This window comes from Puma concolor, chromosome D1, assembly GCF_028749965.1.
Source record: "Puma concolor isolate L17-30 chromosome D1, mPumCon1.1.hap2, whole genome shotgun sequence".
Classification (NCBI taxonomy): domain Eukaryota; kingdom Metazoa; phylum Chordata; class Mammalia; order Carnivora; family Felidae; genus Puma; species Puma concolor.
The window spans coordinates 114,096,916-114,116,149 of NC_141676.1; the positions used below are offsets into that span (position 1 = coordinate 114,096,916).

A 19,234-nucleotide genomic window follows, 5' to 3' on the forward strand; every position below is an offset into this window, starting at 1 on the left:
GGCAAATGCAGCAGATTCACACAAACTTACAGACACAGAACGAACTGCAGGAAGAAAAGGAAACTGACAGAGGAAACAGATTTTTTTTTTTAAAGAGTATTTCACCACCCTATTCTTATATGCTTTTAATAAGAATGTTAGCTGTAATTAGGATCTCCCCTTATCAAGAAATCATAGTTTACAACAGAGGCTGGCACAACTCTTCCTTAAAAAGAGAGATAATATATATTTTAGGCTTTGAAGGCTAACTGGTTTCTATCACAACTGTTCCATTCTGCCATTTTATCACAACAGTAGCCACAGACTTAAACAAATGGGAATGACGGTATTCCGATAAAACCACATTAAAACAAAACAAAACAAAACAAAAACTAGCAACCAGGCTGTTGGCCATACTTTGAAATCCCTGGTCTAGAAGATAGAGATTCAGAAATACAAATACTTCTTATAAAATGACCTGAAACCGTTATATAATGGAATCTTAAAAGATCACACTAGAAAGCTTGTCAAAATGATTTGAGGAAGTATGTGCTAATATTCTTCCTGTTATTTATGGGTAAAAACACCATAAAACAAACAATGCACTTGATAGCTTGAGACAGTAAGATCCAATCAAGAACAAGATGTTTTTATCCGTGTCAAGACAATACAGTCGGTGAGCCTGAGCTCTGTGGCAGCATAAGCAAAATTCCTTGAAAAACCATATCCACATGGAAAGATATTAAGTGAATTTGAGACCGTTTCAGAATCTTGAATGTGGGATGATCATGGAGAATCTCCAAGCTCTTCACTGAGATCCTTGCAGACACATGTCCCATATCCACTCTAGCAACTCCTTGTTCCAACTTTTAAGGAAGTTTGTTTGTTTTCACAGGATGAGAGAGAATGGGAAAGGGGCAGAAAGAGAGGGAGAGAGAGGGAGAGAGAGAGAAAATCTCAAGCATGCTTCACACCCAGTGTGGACCCCGACGTGGGGCTCGATCTCACAACCGTGACATCATGACCAGAACCGAAACCAAGAGTTAGATGCTCAACCAAATAAGCCACCCAGGCTCCCCTTACAGAAGATGTGAAAAGTGGTGTGCAGTTCATGTGCAATGCATACACAGCTATACATACACATGAGACATAAGAAAGCTCACAGTCACTGCCCGGTAACCCAGAGATAAAAACTGGGCAGGACTTACAATGACTTTATAAAGAAGATGATTGGAAAATCTGCTTTTCCTCATGTTTCCTGCACATTGTGAATTACACCATCACTTATGCAATCACATTAGCTAGAAATATCTTATCTTCTCCCACTCTCCACCTCCAACCTGGACAATCCTATAGATTCTATCTCGATACCAATTCTAAAGCATGACCCTACTCTGTACCCCCACTTCTACTACACACACACACACACACACACACACACACACACACGGAAGTAACTACATGAAGTGATGGATGTGTTAACTAACCTTGTTTAGATAATCACTCCACAATGTATACACGTGCTAAATCATCATGCTGTATACCTTAGACTTAACGTGATGTTACAGGTCAATTATATACTAATAAAGCTGGAAAAAATTATGCCTCAATCAACCTGGGGGAGGGGGTCTATTTCATCCTTTACATCATTACCAGAATTATTTTTTGAACTCAAAACTTATGTGTTCCCTGCTTTAAGTCCTGCAATGGATAAGCTCTGCATATAGGATAAACTCTGAATTTTTAGGCAAGGCATACGAGCTCCCCATGATCCATCCCTGGTCTGAAAGGCAATAAATGCACCATTTCCACCTCTTCCGGCAATCCAGCCTTCCTCCCCGGCTGCAGCTGTGGGCACATGACCCAAACTGGGCTGTCACAAAACTTGCGACCATCCACGTGGATTGGCAAAGAAGATGGCATATGCCCCAAAGTGGTTCCTCAGATTTATCTCCTAGATATTTCTACCCCAGCCAGGAAAGTAGCAGAGAAAGAAGAAACTGTACAGAGGAGAGTAGAAACGAGAAGTGAAGGGCGTCCCGATGTTCAGATCCCTGACTACAGTCGTCCCTGAAGCCACCCTCCACCCACACTCCCTCTTCTGTTCTTCCATCTAGTGATGGGGGCGGTGAACTTCCTGTTTTCGCTTAAGCTGCCACACTAGAGAACTGTCACTTGTGAATAAACAATTGTGACGACTGCAACTGCCACTTCTCACCCTCACGCTGGCTTCAGTCCTCTGTCACCTTTTCGAGGACCTGCTTCATGCCCGTAAATGCAGTATTATCCCTGGACTCCTCTTTAAACCATCTGAGGCCAGAGGCAACCGCCTAGCATCCTCTTTTTCCTTCAAGAATTTCATCCTCATCCTGTTTGCCTTCCTGAATCCCACCAGGTGGCCTGTCAAGAGCTTGAGGACTTGACGGTGGGAGCCCTGACAGGTGCAGACAGCACCAGACAGATAAAACTTGTTGGACAAAGCAGCTCCTGGCGGGACGGCCGCTTCTAAAACAAGTAAAAGGCTGTCCAATGAGAGTCTCCTGGAAAGGAGAAAAGGTTTACATTTATGAAAACTGACTCGTAAAAGCCCCAAAGCACGGGCAGTAAATACTCATTAGCACTTGGTGATACTGACGAAATACTCCAGTCAGAAGGCCTGAATGTTTGTTCAACCGAGTCCTTGGGCAAATCAACGAGCCTTGCTGAGTTTCAGCTTTCCTTTTCTGTTACCGGGTATTAACGCCTCATCTGGCTAATGGGTGTGTGAAGATGAAACACTTAATGAACAGGTAAAAGCTGAAGACTGGATACAATTTTATCAGTACGAGAATCCTGTGAACATAATACCTTAAACCAAAGGAGCGAGTCCCAGATAACAGACCGTCAGACGCTGACACAGGCTACTGGGACCAGGAACTCTTCTCCCGTGTCTTCTCCGGTCACACTAAACAGGGGCAACATTGTCTGTTCACCTACCTATCCACACCGCCCCAAGTTAAACTAGTATGACCTTCCAAATAATTTAACTTTTCGAAGACAACAGGAAAAAATAGCATTCTTGGTTTTCAAGGTCTGGATTCAGTAAGTAATATAAATACACCACTTGGTGAAAACATGGCAATGTCACTCATACTGCTAGGAATTTAATTAAGTAAGCGGGGAAAAAGTCTATTTGGGACACTTTTTAATTTTTTTTTTTTTTTTTTTTTTTGCTGATACTGCAGGATTCAAGATAATTAGCTTTATAAAACAACATAGCAAGAGCTCCCAATTTCAGTTTCAGCATTGTGACAGGCCCATTGATAAGAGCTGCTCAGGCAGAAACCAAATTGGGGAGAATGACAGTTTATTATTCTAGTTCTCCTGAAGTGAAGGAAATATCCTTAGAAAGTTGAATCCATCCATCCTCTTTTAAGCAGAGGTCATTAGTCTTTTTCCTTTATTAAAATGAGCATAAAGCGAACATTCATAAATTGATTCTCTCTATTCGGCTGTGGTCTGCAACTCAGCTTCCATACATTTTAGCAGACATTTTCTGAGTCAGAATCTCCTGGCAACACTTTCAGAATGTAGCTCTGACCTTATGATTGTAAAAAATAAAAATAAAAATAAAATAAAATAAAATAAAATAAAATAAAATAAAATAAAATAAAATAGAATAGAATAAAAATAAAAAAATAAAAACAGCTTCAACCTGGTAAAAAATGGAAAATGTAGTTACTGTCTGCATATGAATGTAAGAGAATGTCAATGGCCCTTTCTTGCCACTAATTTCTAAGATTTGCAGATTTCATGGAAGAGTAAGTAGCCATTCAGTGCAAATGTAAAGCCACATAATCAACAGTCTCATTTCTTGCTACTTCCGTGCATTCCTGTGGTAGTGAGCACCTGTAGTCCACAAGGCACTGAGGTGGAAATGGACAGAAGACACCACAGCACTACATTCAAAGACCCATCACACTCACGACGGGAAAAGGCGCTACACTTCCTTGTCCTGAGCCTGACTTCTCGTTAGGTGTCTGACCTTGGGTAAGACGCTTTTCTTGGGTCATCTGTTCATCTAGCACTTGCTTTACTGTAGGCTGCCCATTGGCCAGAAACAAGACAGACTGGGGAAGGGTTGAGCCTTCATGGAGCTGATGTCAGGGTGGGTCAGACCTACAGTGAAGAACTGAACCCAGAGATAAATACATATACAGACCATGCAGAGTGTAAGAAGAACTTGATGGGAGAGAATATTTAAGACTCTGGAACCCGGCTGAGGTTGCAAGGCCCCGAAGGCTTCCCTGAGGAAGTGCAAGCTAATCTGGCAGCCCGACGAAGACAGAGCCAAACGGAGAATGAAGCGGGTTTGAGGAGCGCGAGGTTGGTGTGGCTGTAGCACAAGGACCCGCAGGAAGAAGGGTAAGGGTGGGAACTGAAGAGCTGCCTGCAGCCCACAGCCCAGAAAGCCGCACGGACGTGTCAAGATTGTGGTATTTATCCTAAACGACATGAAACATCGCTGAAGGATGCCAAGCAACTGAATGACACGATCAAATGTGTGTTTTTAAAGGTCACTTGAGGGGCGCCTGGGTGGCGCAGTCGGTTAAGCGTCCGACTTCAGCCAGGTCACGATCTCGCGGTCCGTGAGTTCGAGCCCTGCGTCAGGCTCTGGGCTGATGGCTCAGAGCCTGGAGCCTGTTTCCGATTCTGTGTCTCCCTCTCTCTCTGCCCCTCCCCCGTTCATGCTCTGTCTCTCTCTGTCCCAAAAATAAATAAACGTTGAAAAAAAAAAAAATTTTAAAGGTCACTTGGGCTGAGGTGGAGTGAGCGGGCTGGCAGAAAACGAGGCAGCAGTTACAAGCCACAGTCGAGATGTCCACACAGAGAGGCGGGCAGGACTCCCACAACCACGGCACTGAACGACAGGAAAAGGCATGACGTGCCCTGCAGCCCAACACCACTTACATACCGGTGGCCCGACTGGCACACACGTGAATCAACGGCTGTAGATTAACCCACTTCCAAGGGTTGCTCTTGAAAGGCTGCGCAGGAACAGGATCAACGGGTGGGTTGCAAGGGCCTATGTAGCTGGGTGAAACAGAAGGAGGGCCACATACGGACCAGGGGTGACAGCGGGCTGGGACCCGCTGAGTATGAGCAGTCCTGGATCCGAGTTCCAGTCCGGGCATGCTCTTAGGGAGTAGCATTTGAGATGAATCTTAGTGGAGTAAGAAGGGTTTAAACAGAAAGGAAGGAAAGTGTTATTTCAGACACAAAGCAAATATTTGCCAACTTCAGAGAATGTTTGAGCAGAGGGGCTCAGTTTAGTGGCTGGAATATAATTATAAAACAAAGCAAGGGGAGGAGAAAGACTGTAAAAATAGGTCGGGTCTAGATACTGTTAACTTTGCATGCCCTAAGGAGGTGAACTTCTCTTTAGTAAAAAATTTTGCAAGACTGATTTTAAGCAGGAAAGAGATGGGAAATAGGAGCATCTGGTAGATTTAAAAACCATGTAGAACAGATGGAGTGGGGCGAAGAAGGTGGAGGAACCTGAAGCAGAGAGAGCAGGGTACACAGGGCACACACAGTGGTACGGACTTAAGCAGACAGAAATCTACCCACAAGTCCAGGGTAAAAGACCGTGAGGACTCTACTATGCACTTCCGGGAAGAAAGGTCAGAGTCAGAAGCGAGAGTGTGGGCTGAGGTCATGGGCCTCAGCGGGAAGAGCATAGGAAGTGCAGCAAGGAAGAGGATGATGTGGACGAACTCCGGAAATGACAGACAATCCAGTAAACCGAGGTCTGTTTATCAGAAATTTAAAACAAGTAGCTAGAAATTCTATTTTATTATTTATTTAATGTTTATTTTTGAGAAAGAGAGAGAGAGAGACACAGCACAAGCAGGGGAGGGACAGAGAGAGAGAGGGAGACGCAGAATCAGAAGCAGGCTCCAGGCTCCGAGCTGTCAGCACAGAGTCCTACGCGGGGCTCGAACCCATGAACCGCGAGATCATGACCTGAGCCGAAGTCGGATGCTTAATCTACTGAGCCACCCAGGCATCCTACAAATTCAATTTTAAACCCCTTCACTCTAGAGCACTAGCCGAATGTGCAGGCAGATGTATTAAGAAGGAAATGGGGATACAAGATCAGAGTCACTGACCCGGAGATGGACCAGACAGATGCGAGAGGGACCAAGCGGCCAGACCTTCGGAAAAGCAACCCAGTTGGGCAGGAACCGGCGCTGATATAATGCGCTGCATAATTCTCATCAGTGTCTCCATGTAATAGGTATTATTTTAGCGCCTGGTAAGTACAGGACGATACCAGGAGCTGGGGATACAGCCGTGGAGAACAGAACACAGTCCCTATTCTTGTCAGTCTTTCAGTGGGAGGTTTTTACATTCAGTATTAACAGAGCAATCACTAAGTGCAGATGACTGGGGATGGGCTGATGAGAAAGACGCACCCCTTGCTTGTGGTGGGTCCAAGGAGAGGGTCAGAGACACCCAGAACAAGGAGATTCCACAGGGGCTACTGGACCTGGCTCTTGAGGAACGACTAGGAGTCCACCAGAGTGCAACCATACGAACTATCAGCCCCTTGACTTCTGACCTCCAGTGTGGACGGCCAAGTCAACAACACACAGGAAAGGGGTGCTTCTCTGGGGATAGTCTGAACTACTCGGCAAGATGGGAAAAGTCCAGCCTGGTCATCCCGTCCATCTGTGTGCTCCTCACCCCAACTTCAGGGCTTCGTTTGAAATGTGTCCTTTTATTTCCCTCTAGACAGAAGAACCCAAGTATTCCTTGGGCATATTGGCCCTCTGGGCTATGGTGTGTGTGCCAAACAAAATGCACAGCTTCTAACACATTATGACTAATTCAGGCAAACGTATTCTCTAAAGAGAAGTCTTCACGTCACTGTGTCTACAAGGTGGATTTGGTAAACAGGTGAAAACAAAGATTCTCTGTCCATGAGATTTTTCAACAATGTTAGAAAGGGGACTCTCTTTGGCAAAAGGGCTTTCACTTTCACCAACACCAGTGAATATAAATAATAAGCAAAATATTTTCATTTACATTCCCAGTGTTCGATATTAATATACTCGAAGGGATTTAAAATTTAGCTGAGAGTAAAACCAACACCCAACATGTTGAAAGTTCATTATCATTCCCCAAATTAAGTGCTTTGGTTTTCAGAGCATGCACTGTGCCTAAGAAAACAGGCATTTTATTTTCTGTTTAATTGTCTGCTGTTTCCTGTCGATCAGTGTCAGTAGTTTGTCAAAAAATAGTGAAGGATGCCCTGATTTGGTATCCATGCAAACAGGATTCAATTATCTCCAATGAGTTTGCAAAACTTGCATAAGTCATTAATTTAAAAAACACGAGAATTAACACAGGGGGATTTGGAGCTGATGTCAAAGACATTTTAAAATTACTCCCATTTAAACTTTGATTATTAACACTGAGAATATGCCTAGTACAGCCAATTTTTACTACTACAAACAATAACTTACATAATAAAAACACAACTGGCCAACTCCATTATCTTAGCTATGGCGTAATTTCGTCTAAAAGTTAACAGTTCTTTAGGTTAAAATATGACTATTTTGGACAGCCAATATGACCCGAACTAACTCTGCAGCAGAGTATACATCAATGATCTCACAAAGGGCTTACTTCCCTCATATTATGTATGTGAACACAGATAGAGGCTCCCTCTCCACATGCATGGGGAAATTTCTTCCAGCAAATGGTAAGTTTTAGTTGCACCTTACCCAGAACTCACACAATGATTTATTTTAAGCTGTCGAATATTTTTTTAATTATTCATTTGATAGTGCCTAATTGATCATCCATTAAATGCAAGGTCCTATAAAAGGCAGAGAGTATTAAAACATGTCAGCAGTCCATGGACTGGATAAGCTCATAATGTAGTAAAATAAATTTTATTTTGATTGACAATAATACAATCACTATAGCGAATAGATCATTTATGATAGGCGAGCCTCTGTGTGAAGTGCTTTATTTCTTTTATAGATGGGATAAATCATCACGATTACTGCACACTTTCTTTCCTCCCTTTTTCTCATTAACCCCCTTACATCAGGGTCCCTGCCCTACTCTCCCCTAAAAACGCTCCTGTCTGTATGAACAAGAACCTCCACTTTGCCAAATGCACTGGTCAACTGTCAAACCCTAGCGGCAGCGAATGACACAGCTGGGAACACCCTCTACTGTGAAAATGCTTTCTTCGCGATCCTCCTGACTTTTCTGCCATACTCTGGCGGAGTCTCCTTGACCTCTCTGACTACTCGATTTTCAGATGATGCGGGTATCAGTTCGGAGACGCTCTCTTTGCTCTCTTCCTATATCCACTGTCTTAATTTTACTGATTCTTAGAGCTTTACACACTATGCACACACACACACGCGCGTACGTGCTGATGACTCTCAAAGGCTTAACTCCACTCCCGAACGCCAGACTTGCACACCACCTTTGTACGTAACACACCCCCTTTCACGTCTAACAGAACCCTCAAACTGACGTCCGCACCAAGCGTCCCACCACCCCCCTCCAAGAAGCCCTCCCAAGGGTTTCTCCACTCTCAGTGAGGGACAACCTGACCCTTTTCTCTGCTCAGATGAATACCTTGGAAACACCCTTGGCCCCAGCACTTCTCTCAAACTTCACATCCAATCTGTGAGCACTATGGGCCTGTAACACCGCCTCTAACATCCGAACCACTGTTACCTCATCTGCTTCTACACACCTGCTCTGGAACAGCATCAAGTTCCCCCAGTACTCCCGTGATCTCACGCTACTTCCGTGTCCATTCCCTACCTGCTACATTCTGTCTCCACATCAGTCACAAAAGTTAACAGTTGTCCTTTTAAAATTCAGTCAAATGATGTTGCTCATCTACTTAAAAGCACCAAATGGCTCCAGAGTTTATTCCGTTAAAGTCGAAGCGCTAACAAGAGTTCAGCTTCTGCAGCTCACCAAGCTCCAGCCTTCTCCAACCTTCTCCAACCTGGTATCAGGTGCACCCGACCCACGCTCGTGGCCAGGCTCCCTCCACTCCTTCCTGCCTCCAGCCCTCTGCTCAACGTCGGTCTGGGCCAGGGTCAAAGATAAAGAAGGCCAGCACAACTTAAAGCAAAAGGGCATATTTCAATCGGCGGCGTCCTGTACTGTGGCCGTAGGAAAGGTGTCCCGAATGAGCTGACCTCAACTTGGACGTGCAGAGGTGGCTGGACATTTGAAAAGGAGAACGAGGGGAAAGGGGGAGAGCTGAGCAGGCCTCAGCAGAAAAATTACAGGGAAGCGAAAAGTTACAAAAAGCAAGAAGGACAGGTTGGCCCACGTGAAAGCCATCTGGGTTTGCTAAGTGGCGCTTACTGAAGTTAGGCTCGTACGTCCCACGGAGACTGGGAGACGCGCCCAATCTTCGGGTGTTGAGGGGAACAGCAGGCAACTGTTTTAGTAGCCTTGAGTTTTCCCAGGCAGGCACTTCATCCTCGAGGCTGTTAGAAACTATGTTCAGTGTTTCCCTCAAGCTTTTAGAGGTCAAGGTTGAGGCCTCGTCAAAAGGGGGCTCGGCGGAGCCTGGCTACCTCACTTGAGTCAGGGCGAGAATCTGGCCGCTCGACGGGTCTTTTCCAGGGACGGCTGTTGGTCACTGCTGAGGCAGGACACTTACAGACACTGTGCCCCCCGCGCCCATACCTGGACCTCTCTCAAGGATGGGGACATCCCCTCCTTATCTTCCAGCCGCTTGGAGGCCAAGGTCCTGCATTTCCAGGTGTGTACTGTGTGTTTGTGCTTGGTTGTTTCAGGAGGGAGGGTCGGTCCGGTTCCTACTAGTGCCCCTTGTCTGCAAGTGGGAGTTCTGTTCCTTGTTCTGGAGTTTCTTCCACCTGCCACACACACAGCCGCTCCCGCCGTCTTTCCGCTGGCCGTGTGCCTGTGTGTTTCCATCCTCTGGTGCTTCACTTCTCTGTGTCTGCGTATTGAAAACCTGGGTTCTTGCGGTCCATGTGAAGCAGTCTCCTAGTTCTCTCCTCCAATTTCACAACCCTTCCTTCGTAACTGAAATGTTTTAAACCTCGTTGATGTGTTTGAGGGTACGCTCAACCATTTTTTCGAGCCACTTTCTGCTTCCTCTGGGCGCCCTCTGTGCTTTCACCTTTTGGTTTCTCCCTAGTTTTGACTTGATTTTTACTTAATGGTTCCCTTTCATCTCCAATACTGGCTTAGTAGTTAGACCACAGCCTCATTTTTCTTTTTTAGTTGTTGTATTAGGGTTTACAGTAGACATCGTTGGTTTATCACTATTCAACTTTTTAAAGAAATTACTGCCTTATTCACAATATAGGCAACATTTCCTATTTCCATCTCCCACCGTTTTTCTTGTGTTGCCACATCATTTATTTTTATACGTTAAAATACCGCATTATTTTGTTACTATTTACACTTTGAACAATAACATGTCGTTTAGAGTCATTAGAGGTAGGGAAGATGTCTTTTATAAGCTTTTTAACCATCTTTGGAAGCTCCAAGTACCATATTCCTTCTGCCTGAAGACCGCCCTTTTAACAAGTCCAGTATGCAAGTTTGCTGACCATTCTATCATTTATTTTTTTGTCTCAGAAACTATTTCACTTCTATTCCTAAATAACTGATAGACTTGATTTTTAGAAGTTTTATATTTAAAGAAAAGTTGTAAAACTACTACAAGGAGTCCCTACATATCCTACAGTTTCTCCTAAGTAACATCTTGCACTGGGGTGGTGTATCTGCTTCAGCTGATGAACCAGCGCTGACGTGACGTTATTAGACAAAGTCCACAGTTTGCTCCTATTTTCTTGGTTTTTATCCAAAGCTCTTCTCCGTTCCAGGATTCATTCCAAAACACCACACTGCATGTAGTTGTTCTGTTTCCTTAGGCTCCTCTTGGTTCTGATGGTTTTTCAGATTTTTGTTTTTGATGACCTTGAAAGTTTCTACAAGTACTGGTCCTTTTTTTTCTATAGGAAATGAAAACACTTTTCTTTGAGCGTACACATACTACAAACACACACCTCACACACACACACATATACATGTTATGAAGAAATTAGTTCCGATATTTGAATAGGAGAAGGAATGTTCTTATTCGATTGAAACAAGCAGAAAATTATTCATCGTATGGTTGGTAGAACACACATTAGAGTTTTAAAAAAGATAATATATGTTGGGGGATATAAATTTTCTTTAATAATGCAATCAGAGAAATTGAGAGTTATGCCTTTCGGTGTTCCTTACATAATCACTACTACTATATGCCAAGCTCTATATAAAGGATGCTAAACAATGTTTACCATTTAGTCATGGTATCTGCTCTCAAGTCATTTATATATAATCTACAAGGGGAGACATACATAAACAAGTAAGTGTAGCAGAGCATGGTGATTCCAAATTAGAAATTAAATAAAAATACAGTGACAACTCACTGAAGGAAGTAACCAACTTTATTTAAGATGGAACAATCAAAGAGATTAGTTATACTTAAGGTCTTGAATGATAAGTAGCAGGTCATTAGGCAAAAAGTAGATGAGAATTCAATGCAGAAGATGCAGCTTGTACAGAGCGAAGCACAATGTGTTTGGGGAATCCTGGGTGCTTGGCTGGAACCATATTGATGAGTTTGGATTTTAACCTGTAGGCATTAGGAGGTACTGGGGTATTGGTCTCAGGAGGGAATTGCATAATTGATCTACTATTCAGGAAGTCCACTTACAGAAAAGGATTAGGAAGTGAGAGATACTAGAAAGGAGAGCTCCTGGGAGTCACGTGCCCTATTCCAAGGAAAAGATGCAAAAAGTCTCAACGAGAGCCTGTGAAGACAAGTGAATTGCACAAGTGAAGACACACATGAAAGTTCCCGAGAAGGTGGAAATGACAGGACTCAGCACTGTTTTATGTGATGCATAAAACACAGGGGAGGGACAGATGCAAGGAAGATAATAATGAGTCTGCTTTTTGATACGTGAAACACTCAGCTCATGCGGGGCTGACTCCATAGGAATCGGAAGAGTAGGTGCAAAATCTGAATGAAACATGGCATGTTGAACTTTCACACAAGAAACGTACTTCACTCCCTTCTCGGATGTGCTCACACTCTCTTCCTTAGCTCAGTTTACTGAGCATCAGCAGTGAGCAGCTGGTGCCTGGCTGCAGTCCGAATGCTGTTGGATGGTCAGAGGAGGAAGACACAACAGCACAGAGGGAAGTTATTTCTTTAATTTTTTTCAGGTGTTTATTTCTTTTTGAGAAACAGAGACAGAGAGCAAGTTGGGGAGGGGCACGGACAGAGAGGGAGACAGAGAATCTGAAGCAGGCTCCAGGCTCTGAGGTGTCAGCACAGAGCCTGATGCGGGGCTTGAACTCACAAACCATAAGATCATGACCTGAGCCAAAGTCGGACGCTTAACCGACTGAGCCACCCGGGCGCCCGGAGAAGACATTTTCACAGCACTGTTTTCCCTTCCAAGTTGGAGAAGGAAAATTACAGCTACCCTCTATTCATTCATTTCTCCTACTTTCATCCAGCAGTGACGCGGAAGCTGTAAGGAGCAGGGAGTCGGGACCCGGTGCCAGATGGATGTTCTAGATGAACGTTCAGCAGGTGCGCTACAGCCATGGAAGCTGGGGCTTCAGACCATCTGCTCCTCTCCCAGGCAGGAAGCGGGTACGCAACCTGCAGGCCTGGGTGGACAGGTCCCTCGACTGAAGGTCCCTTTTCAATGTCAGTCTGTGGTGGTTGTGACCTCAACTTCCGGCCAGCATCCCCCTGCCACAAATCTGAGATTCCCGATCCCTGCTCTGTCCCAGTCTTTCCGTTCCTGTAAATTCCCAATGTTTTGCTTTCTGCTTTCTCTGTGTGCCGTCCTTCCTTGATTCGGCCCCAAGGTTTGTGCATGCTCACCCACGCCCCTGACCCTGACCTGTCCTTCAATGCTCAGGGACTGTCGGAAGGGACAGGTGCCCTCGGAACCAGCTCCTCACTCAGCCCCACCCCTCATGCCCGCCGCGGTGCCTGCCGTTACAGAGGCCAACATCAAGGGGCAGGAAAGAGGAGGGATGTGGATGCAATAGTGTTGCCGGCTGGAGCCACAGTTCCCTCTGGAAGACTTTCCAATGTTACTTCTCACGTCCCCCATGGAAGTACTCAGGCCCACTTCTCTAACATGAAATTGTGGAGAAAACGCAATCTGATGCTGCCTCTAAAAGGAATTATCTGTAGAGGTCAGGGCATGAGTTGAGAGAAACTGGACTGCCCCCTCCCTGGCAATACCAGGGGGATACTTTCCGAGTTACACTGATAAAACTGGAGACAAAATGCAGAAAGTCATGAAACCCACAGGTCTGATTCGGTACAGGAACGTCATGAGAACCACCCGTGGGTGTACATTACGTTACATTACGTTACTAGTTAAGTCATACCTTCCCTGCTGAACGCACACGCAATGCAGGATATTAGCTGCCACTCAAACACTGTTCGCTCTCTGTCCGCCACGTGCAGCTTTTCCTAAAGTATCTGGTTTTCCTGGAGTTCCTCTTCCCTAATTTTACTCCCAGTCATACACCAGATGCAACGGTTAATCAACATTTGGTAAGTCATATGCGTTTTCAGAAACATACATAATTCACATGCAGGTGTTACGAAGTGTTGAGGCACCGAATATTTTTAGCAGCAGCATATGATTTTTAAAGCATGCTCTTATCTAAAAAATAGATTCTCACATACTTTGTCAGAATCATCAGAGTAAACATTACTACTCCCATCCTGAATGAAGATACAAAGGCACGTAACAGCTCACGCCAATGGTTACAAGCATTCCACAGTTCACGCGAAATTACGCACCCTGGCACTATTCCACTTTCCTGTATCATTTTTCTGGTTATTTATATTCCTTGCACTTCCTTTCCTATGTTTCATCACTACCACACAGTATATCCACCTTGCCTTATTTCTGGGTATCTCCCCACACGCATGGCAGCGTCACATGAGCTCCACCCGTACGGAGATTTCGCTGCTTTGTTTCCTTTGTGTTTGCTGATTCAAGAGCAATGCTTGGCACAGAGTGGGCACACAAGACACATTTACTGGATGGATTAACAGGAAAATTGAAAGAGAACTTATCATTAGTAATAACGGACACACCAAATGGTGGACAAAAGGCTTGAAAACTGAGGCTCGCATCTACGGAGCACTTAACACCAAGCACTGTGCGCGCACACAAGCATGATCTGATGGAGTTTATTACAGCGGGGAAGGGGAAACTCCGCTCCCCGCTGAGACTCTGTGTGTCTCAATCCCAAGTCCACACTCGCTACCTCCATGCCCTCAGAAAAGTCACAGAATCTTTCTGAGTTTCAATTCTTACATTGCAAGACAGGGCTGGTAAAAGCATGACCTAAAAACTTGTGTAAGGACAAAACGCTGCAAATCTGTTGTAAATGCTCAGTTAAATGATGCTAAGTTAGGTCATGGTAATTCTCACCACAACCCAACGTGCTACGGGGAATGTGCAGTGCAGCGCAAGTTAGGAAAGTTGCTGCACCCTGTGGGGCAAACTCTAACCTCAGATCACCCTGACACCACAGCTCGCGTTGCCAACCTCACCAATACGCAGCCATTGGGAAAACAGCTTTTAAATCAGAACAAAGTATCTTCTGTGATCACAGCAAGAAGCACATTCTATTCCACTAACATCTTACTTAAAAGTTATACATAATTTACTCCATTTTTAAATTGATGTTTTGTGTGTTGAAAAGAATCTGAGTTTTATAAGCACAGAAGTGATCGTAATACAGTATATTCAAGAACATGGTTTAAAGTCTGTCATTGCACAGTGCCTGTGTGGCAGCAAATAGTTATTGAAATAAGTTGGCCTCCTACTGGAACTTAAAACTAGCTGTATTAAACAGAAATTTCCATTGAAATGTATTTTCTATTTAGGGTTTCACCAGTGTGTAATCTGTGCTCACACAACAGGAATTTAGATCTTAGGTGAGTTTTAAAAGGACATACCAGACACAGAGAACATAGTGCAATACATCAGTTGCACACACGTTGACCGTGATTTGGGTTAATTCTCTAATTTTACTCCCTGCCCTTCGTCTCACCTTCCTCTGCCCTCTCTCTTTCTCTCTTTCATTCTTTAGCTTATCAGTTTGTGAACACACAGATATAGAAACTTGGGAATCTGTATGCGAATGACTGTTGACAATACTTATCCTCAGAGTTTCTTTGTAACAATGATGGATAAGGAATCATTGTGAAATAAATGCGATACAGGACATACTTATGTGTGGACACAGACACACTCATGGAGGTTTGTAGGGAAAGAAAGAAAGAAAAGGACAGGGAGAAAGAGAGAGAGGGTTGGGGAGAGAGGGAGGGAAAGGAGAGAGAGAGAGAGACAGAGAGAGAGAGAGAGAGAGAGAGAGAGAGAGAAGTCTAGAAAGCCAGGACAGTAGAGCTGCTAGGGCTGAATTCTCTGGGGGAAGACATTTGTTGGGCATGTTTTCTGGAAGCCTGTAGCCTAGCTGCCCGGAATAAATATACTTGGCTATTCTCTTTTCCTTTCCCCATAATAGGGTCAGTGGGGTGAGCTCTTATTTATAGAGGAAAACGGTTCCAGGAAATTGGGTAGGTGGTTACAGGGCAGTCTGTTTGTGACCTGAGTCAAAGGTTTCACACTATCCTCTTGAAAGAGAGAGAGAGAGAGAGAGAGAGAGAGAGAGAGAGAGAGAGAGAGATTTCTTGCATTATTTCTTCCTACCTATATCCTCCTAACAAAAATTTGATGTTTCTTTTCCCTTGATCTATATTCTGATTTGATCAAATGTTGATTCATGTTTTTATAAATTCAAGCAATTCTCATATGTGCTTTTTTAAAGGAATGTTTATGTAGCTAACTGATTTGCACGGGTTACTAATCATCACAATAAATTAACTGCCAGAAACCACTCATATATAATACATGCCAGTAAAGCAAGACGTTTTTTGAATGAAATAAAATCTAAACAATCAGAAACACTTTAATAGTGGCTTATGTCACACTGGAAGACTGTGTGAGTGTGTTTACACACGCTGCTCACATACACATATACACACACATATACTTAGGCACACACACACATATACAGACATAAGTGTGTACGTGTGTTCATCCAAAGCCCTGAGACTATGATCATCTGTTGACTGAATTCATCATGCATGTTGTTGTACCTCTAATTCTAAAATCTCAACATAACTGAGATACAATAAACAAGACGGTAAACAACAGTGGGATGGCACTAAATGCCCGTGCATGGCATTCTAGAAAGATCTGGTTCCACTCTGAGCCAGTATCGCATATAGGTAATCTGTAGGTGGAAAATTCAATCCCAGAAAGAAACATGAAATTTGACATAAGAAAGATATGAAAACGATCCACTTATCACTGGTATATTTACAAATCTATTTATGTATAAATGCAACACATGAGACATATTACACATGCCTGACATGCTGTTTTCATTCAATAATTCTACTCAGAGGAGGATTTCACAGCAGGATTTCACAGCAGGAGCACAGTACTGTGAGTCAGATGAGGCTCCAGTCCCACTTTAACACGGTTAATTACATAACTTTGGGCGATTTATTTAATCTATCCAATGTCTTGTTTTATCTTCCGGAAAATGATACTAATAATGCCAGCCTCACAGAATCACTTTAGAAGAGAAATATTGTATATAAACAATTACTATCTGGTCACAAAGTGTCCCTTCCACCATCAGTATCATCATGATAATCATTACCACCATCACCATCCCTATTAGAGAGATTTTTTTTTTTACTTGTAAATTTTTTTTAGATTAGGTAGAGTCAGAAATCAGCTAAGGATGAAGAATACCAAAACTGAGCCACCGAACGAGGGCACTACTAGGAATCAAGATTAAGCTGCCATGCCAGAGGCAGAAACATGCGTAGATTGGGACATAATTAAGGCAAGGAGGTAAGTAAAGGAAGATGAGAAATATGGATGAACAGTGCCGGAGAACACAAAGAGCAAACAAAGAGGGGAGTCCACAGAGAGCAGGCAGAGGGCTTTGGGGTCAGAAGGGCTTACATGTCGCAAGCCCAAGTCTTCAGGGACTATACTTCTCTTTTCCTTGGTTCAGGCACGTATCTCCAAGTTCTCTGCTTTCTCAACAGCTAAGTAATTTTTTGGACTTGGGAATATGAATTTACAGGAAGAGCTGAAAAGTTATTTCCAGGAGATGGAAATGTACTGTAATGAGTGAATGCAACTTACTCAGTAGTGTTCTAATAGTTACATTACAATGGTCATATGTAAACTCTAATTTCTAGTACTTGAGCTTTGTATGTCAAAGAGAAGTGTTCATTTAATTAATACATATATATATATACATATACATATACACATATATAAGAAAATGCCTCACTTCTCACTGGTGTATTCACATTGGTCAATTTATATGCAAATATAACATCTGAAACTTGCATAACTTTATATGTATGATATCACGCATAAAATATTCCTTGAAAAGAACTCTACAGCCCATCTTTCTACTGACAACATGGAGTAGAGCAGGTAGTTCCTCGTGAACACAAAGATACTGGTAGGGTTCCTACTCCCAAACACCAAATCCTTTGGTGCCAAAGTATTTAGATAGTTCTAAGCTGGCCGAAAAATGGTCACAGCTTCCTTTTGAGTTAATCCGTAGGACCCTATTTCTATCATGTTTTCATTATAAAAAATTAACACTGGAGGGGTGCATGGGTGGCTCAGTTGGTTAAGCTTCTGACTTTGACTCGGGTCATGATCTCACAGTCATGTCAGCTGTGCTGACAGCTCAGAGCCTGGGGCCTGCTTCGGATTCTGGGTCTCCCTCTCTCTGCCTCTCCCCCACTCACTCTCTGTCTCTCAAAAAATAAAGGTTAAAATAAACACATACATACATACATACCTTAACACTGGGCCAGGCACTTTACTGGTATATGATAAAGGAAGAAATGAATCCCCAACATCAGAGGAAGACACAATTCAGCCAAGCAAAGAATTTTTCCTTTTTCTGTCCATCTCTCCTTAAAAGTGTAAATGGTACAAAGTTGTTTTTGTCTACTACTTGTACCTTCCTTGTGAAACATATTTAATGGAAGATGAGACTGACTGGAAAAGGCAATCTACTCAACACCCATCAACACTGATTAGCCTGCTTAATTGGCACCTTCCTTCCCACGGAGAGTATTAAGTCTCATACAAAATGACTTATTATTTTCATTAAATACAGGTGATTATGTCTATAAACAGGCTTCCTCTGTTAATAAAAGGATATCAGAACTCCCAAGAACTCAAGGCCGCTACTTTTATTAAATGGAACTGACTGCAGTGATCTATTTATAGATTTATCCATGATTATAAATTGTTTAAAAGCTTTGTTCAAATCACAAAACCATGAAAATAAGTCATCTCAAGATTCACTTATACCTTGGAAGAAAATAAACATGCTGAAGACTGTACAATATTTGGAATGAAAATAATCACTAGGAATCATCTGCCTCTTACTCAACCAGAAAAATACTTTTTAAAAATTCTTTTTAACGTTTATTCATTTTTGAGAGACAGAGAGAAACAGAACATGAGCGGGGAAGGGGCAGAGAGAGGGAGACACAGACTCTGAAACAGGCTCCAGACTCCGAGCTGTCAGCATGGAGCCCGACACGGGGCTTGAACCCACAGACTGTGAGATCCTGACCTGAGCTGAAGTCAGACGCTCAACCGACTGAGCCACCCAGGCGCCCCGAAAAATATTTTTTTAAGTCAAAAAATATTGAGCAATAGCATCCTGATATCATATTCCTTTCTCAACGGAATACTACACCACATTAACTTCTGTTAATTTTACAGAAAGATAGGCTGATGTGAAAAGACACTCGGGTGCTCGCATTGAGAGGAGATGAAGTTGCAATGACTTCTTGATAGTGAACTGGCACCCTCTTTCACAGTATTAAAAGGTATCATATATAGGAAAACAACATGCTTTGAATGATGGCGTTCCTCTTGTGAAACCACCAAAATAACATGAAGTAATGGATACGATTATATTTTCCACGTCTTTGCTTTGAAATTTGAAAATCCTGGGGCGCCTGGGTGGCTCAGTCGGTTAGGCATCCGGCTTCGGCTCAGGTCACGATCTCGCG

The 19,234-nt window shown here is 43.3% G+C and overlaps 1 long non-coding RNA gene across 1 annotated transcript in view; it reads right to left on the reverse strand.

Moving 5' to 3' along the window:
- The window catches only part of LOC147577003 (uncharacterized), a 352,858-nt gene that overhangs the window by 174,468 nt on the left and 159,156 nt on the right, over window positions 1-19,234 (reverse strand). The window lies entirely within an intron of this gene.